Below are 5,417 nucleotides of genomic sequence, written 5' to 3'. Positions count from 1 at the left end.
CCTCCCTTAAAAACCCCCTCATTTTTAAGAGTTTTGCTGAACACTTTTTCCACGCCAAAGCCTGGCAAGCAGAGCACCCCAAGGGTTTTCTAAGGCACTGCTGCTGGGATGTGCATTTCCTGCAGCAGCCAACAATGAACACAGAAGGGCTTGCAGATCCTGTTCATTTTCAGCTCCTGAGCTTGGCCCATATGGCCCTTTGATCCTTTGACCCTCTTGGAATCACAGCCTGCCATCAGCAAGGTAAGGGGGGAAAAGGAGTCTTCATCCAAGCCTTCAGTATCCCAAACTAGAGAAGCACCATGCAGGAAAAATGCCATTTCCTACATTTATGTCATCCCACATTTGTGGTTTGGGGGCTTCTCCTCGCAGCCTACCCAAAGTGAGGGAGACTCATCGGGGTCTGCAGCCCCTCCCGAGGGGCAGCTCCGATCTCTGCTCCCTGGGACAGGGACAGGAGCCAGGGAAGGGCTGGACTGGGCCAGGGCAGGGAATGGGCACAGCCCCGCGGCTGCCAGCGCTCCAGCAGAGCTTGGACAGCACTGCAGGGATGCCAGGGTGGGATTTTGGGGTGTCTGTGCAGGGACAGGGGCTGCACTCAATGATCCTTGGGTCCCAGCTCAGGATGTTCCCTGATTCTATGAAATAAATGGCTGTTTCCCCAACAGGAGCGTTCACAGTGGAATTCAAACTTTTCCTTTTCAAAGTGAAGTGCTTTTCCTTTCCCCCTGCCGTGAGCATCCCCACCAGCTCCACAGGAAGGAGTGCTTGAGCAGCGCTGCTGTCCGCGCTGGCAGTGCCCCTGGGGACGCACTGACGCCCAGGAGGGCAGCACTGCAGCCGCGCCTTGCCAGGCAGTGACTCACGGCTCCGCCGGGACACGCTCCCAACTTCTCTTCTCCGAGGAAAACGCGCAGGTAGCAATTAAAACCTGGGTGAGGCTGGGCAAACCCATGAATGCTTGGAATTACTCCGAAGGTTTTAATTGAAGTGGAGAGCGGAGCAGCTACAGCGGAATGGGAATGAGATTTTGACATTTAAGGAAGTGTCACTGAGAGAAATCTTGCTGTCACAGATATGACTCACCCATGCTGTGCCTGACAGGTGTCTTCTCTGACTCCTGAGATCAAGATAATTCCACTTTAATCTGAGAGAAGCAGAGGGATGAGCAATTCCATTTATTTATAATACAAGCTCCCTTCAAAGGTAACTTGGAAATGGATATTTTGGGAGGACGTTCACAGTTCATTGCTGCTGAGGTGTGAAAGCAGCACAAAGGGCCCTCTCTGGATGGACAGCATGGCACAGAGAAGCAACACCCATGTCCCCAGAGCAAAGCCTGCCCAGGGAACAGACACTTTGTGTTGGGGAAGCTGGAAGACATTGGGAGAGACCAACATCAGACAACGCAGCACGTGCCAAGGCAGAGATTTATTTGGTTTTCATTACAGTAACAAGGTGACAAACATTTGGCCCTGAATTTAACCTGGAAGGCTACAGTGGTACACCTGGCTCCTTCCAACAGCAATTCCCATTGGGATGAAGCGCCCAGGACCTCTGCAGTGCCCTGAAGCAAACTGGCAGGGACTGGGCAGAGCAACCAACCACTCGTGTCAAAGGCAGTGATAACCTGAAGGGCTGCGGCTGCCACAAATCTGACTGGAAACAGGATGGAATTCCCAGCTCTCAGGCAAATAACCAGGGGGTGATCTCCAAAGTCACCCTCAGCTTCCCCCAGCTCCTGCTCCATGGAGCAGTGAGTCAGGCACCAGAGAGATGTGATCCCTGGCTTGGGCCCCAGGAGCAGGCAAAGCCTTCTCCAAATGCACACCAGTGCACGGGGCACGGAGCACCCATTGCCAGGACCCTCTGCAGGCAGCAGCATTTCTGACACGACTCCAACAGTGGTTCCTGCAGAAGAGCTCCCAGAGTGTGGAGAAGCTGCCTGAAGCCTTGGGTTAGCTCTAGATCTTTCCTTATAAAGCCAGAGAGCAATTACTGGATCACAGCACGAAGAACACAATAGAACAGACACTTTCTTCAGTCAGGAGGTGATTCAGCTATCAAAGAGGTTCTTTTGTTTCTATTCTGGGGGAAAAAACCCATCACTGCTTTCAGATGTCGAAAGCTGACGTTGCCAAGGCTCTTCAGGGCTGTCAGCAGCTGAGAAGGGCTCTGAGATCCCTCCCTGCTCCTCACACCCCGGCCTCTCTGACAGCCCTGGGAACACCTGGGAACGCTACCTGAGGGTGAGCAGGACAGAGCAGTGACTCACAGGGCACACCGTGCCTCTGCAGCCAGAAATAGAGAGCACAGCACACGGCCTGTCCCTTCCATCCCCTCCCAGCCAGCCAGGACACACACACAGCGCCAGGAAAAGGCTGTGCTGCCCCTTCCTGGAAGAGCTGCCCTCTGCAGGGCCGGGCTCAGCTGCTGCCAGGGCACAGGGACACTCTCTGCAGCCGCAGGAGCCCTGCAGGACAGGCTGTGACAGCCAGGGAGGTGACGGCCCTGCCTGGGACAGCAGGGAGGGAAGCGCTGAACCAAAGCTGAGCCACGAGGTCTGGGACGTTCGCCTGGGGGGGACGAAGGGACTGCCCTGAGGGGCTTGGGCACAAGGGCTCTTTGGAGCAGGAAAAGTGTCAATGCCATGCACACCCCATCCAACAGCAGCATTTCCAACAGAGGCGTCTGTGCTCAGCTGTGGGAGCAGGGACTGGGTAGGAGCCACCAGAGGTTAACCAGGACTGAAGCCCAGGGGATCTTCGTGTACCATAGGGGTAAATACAGAGTAAAAAACACAGGCAAAATTACTAAACACAGGGCTCATAAGGCAACCCACCAGCTGCCAAACCACAGCTTTCCTCCAAACTTTGGAACACTGACAAAAATCCCATGGGAAAAAAATCTGTTGCGCTTCTCACCTAAGAATAATCAGGTGTTTTGCTGTCAATGAGCACGTGATGTGCGTGTGGTTTCTATCTCTTACTGAAATCTGACTCCGTGTGCCCACCAGCTGTACTTCCCTTTAGGATAAACACTCTTTCCATGGCTTGTCCCGTGCTTTTTGAAATTACCCTTGCAGCAGCCTCTGTTTTCAGATTAGCAGCAGAGCTCTGTTATTCCTACCCAGAGGATGGAAAACGGGCTGAGGGACAGGGCTGCAGCGCTGGCAGCACCTCCGCGGCACACGCGGGGGCACGGAGCAGCTGGCCAGCAGGATCTATTTCCAGAGCACATTTGGAAACTTTGCTCTCAGGAGCTTTTCTTGCTCAGAGAGGCCAGGGCAGAACGTCACCTTCCTGTGAGCGCAAGCCCTGAGTACACAGCAGTGACCCAGTGACTGGGAACAGCCGCTGCTGACACCCTGTGCCTTGCTTCTGGGAATTCTGCAACAGCACCAGAGCCAGCCCCGTCCCCAGCTTGTGCAACACCTCTGCCCGGGCCCCACGCACACCCCGAGCTGAGCAGGGACAGCTTTGCCAGCACCCCCTCCCCAGAACCACCCCTGTGCCCAGCCTGGCAGCAGGAAAGGGGAATTGTGTGCCCAGGTGAGCCCCACCTGCAGAGCCCAGCCCAGGAGGGACCCGGAGCTGCTGCAGAATCCAGAGGAGGCACCAAATGCTCAGGGGATGGAGCAGCTCTGCTGGGACACCTGGGGGGCTCACCTGGACAGGGGAAGGTTGGGGTGACCTCAGAGTGGCCCCACAGCACCTGAAGGAGCCAACAAGAAACCAGAGAGAGATTATTTACAAGGGCCTGGAGTGCCAGGGCACGGGAAAGGACTTCCCACTGCCAAAGGGCAAGGTTTAAAGGCATTCTTTGCCCTTCAGGATGACTTTCCTACAGTTACAGAGGAGGCAGCCAAGAGACTAAGTAAAAAATTATTTTATTTAAACACTTGATACACAACACACGGCATAAGGAATAAACACAAATCAAGTAATGATTTTATAAATGGGTACAGATGTCATAGCAAGAAATTAAATCTTGAGTCAAACGCATTTCTGTATCTAAATTACCAAGAACAGGATGCAAGCCCAGAGCAGAAATGTTTTGAGAGGAACCATCCTAAACTCAGGCAAGTGTTATACTTTAGTCCTTCCACAGGAAAATCCCAGAGAACCTCCAGGTAAAATTTCATTCAGTAAAATAAAGACTCCCACCAGAGAGATTTACTTGTCCTTAACAAGACTCTTACTCTGTAAGTTCTTCACTCATCTGGGCTCAAGATCACAATTAACCACGTCTGTTTACCAACCACTTTCCTTGTGTTTCTTACAACCATGAGGATTTAGGAAACCACCTCAGACTAAGACACAACAATGCCGACCTGTCACCTTTCCTAGCACTTAGAGTTCTTTAAGTTGTACCACTTTCCAAGGGACTTAGGGACCAGGAATACATTAACAGAGGGGTTTGGGGGCAAACAGAGAATTCACTATCATTTCTTTCTGCTCTCCCGGACTTAGGGGCAGAAATTGCATCTTGACAACTTCCAGTATCTGTGCTTGGAAAAGAAGCAGAGCCAGGCTTGGGAAATGCTGCCACTGAGACACCAGAGCTGAGCCAGGCTTAGGAAACGCTGTCACTGAGACACCAGAGCTGAGCCGGGCTTAGGCAATGCTGTCAGAGACACCAGAGCTGAGCCAGGCTTAGGAAACGCTGTCACTGAGACACCAGAGCTGAGCCGGGCTTAGGAAACGCTGTCACTGAGAGGGTGCTCAGGCCTTGGCACTGCCCAGGGAGGGTTCAGTGCCCATCCCTGCAGGTGTCCAGGGAATCCCTGGAGGTGGCACCCAGAGCTCTGGGCTGGGGACAAGGTGGGCACCGGGCACAGCTGGGACTCGGTGATCCTGGAGGCTTTTCCAGCCTCAGTGGCTCTGGGATTGTGTGATAAATCTGTGCTAAATCCCGGAGCAGCGCTGACTCCCTGAGCCCCCGCCACCCTCCCTCCCCTCATCCCGGCTCTGGCGCTCGCTGAAGGAGAAAACGAGTCAGAGGCACGTTTGGGGTTTTTTATTGCTTTTGTTGTGGTTTTTTTTTTTTTTTCCCCTCATCACAATTAACCCTTCAGGGAGCGAGCAGGAATAAATCAGGAGGCACAGCGATATCTCCCCGCCGTGGCGGTCCCGCCCCGTCCCTTCACGTAAAGCCGCGTTTGGAGCAGCGCGCGTGGAGCCCCCGCTGCCGCCTGGGGAGCGCCTCCACAGCACCAAGACCACTTCATCTTCCTCCTGCTGCTCACGCTCCCGCTCCGCCGCCCTGCTCGCCCCGCCGGGCCGTGCCGCGGCCGGTACCGGTAGCGGCGCTGGTGCCGGTACTGGTACCGGTAGCGGCCGTGCCGCGATCACCGCCCCGCTCGCCGGCCGGCCCGCCCTCCCTGAGGGGAGCCGGCGGTGACGTCACGGCCGGGC

The sequence above is a fragment of the Melozone crissalis genome, unplaced genomic scaffold (genome assembly GCF_028551555.1).
Source record: "Melozone crissalis strain CALT ecotype California unplaced genomic scaffold, PUWL_Pcris_2 ptg000019l_1, whole genome shotgun sequence".
NCBI classification, from domain to species: domain Eukaryota; kingdom Metazoa; phylum Chordata; class Aves; order Passeriformes; family Passerellidae; genus Melozone; species Melozone crissalis.
The sequence above is the reverse complement of the archived record's forward strand: the minus strand, read 5'-3'. Positions refer to the sequence as shown.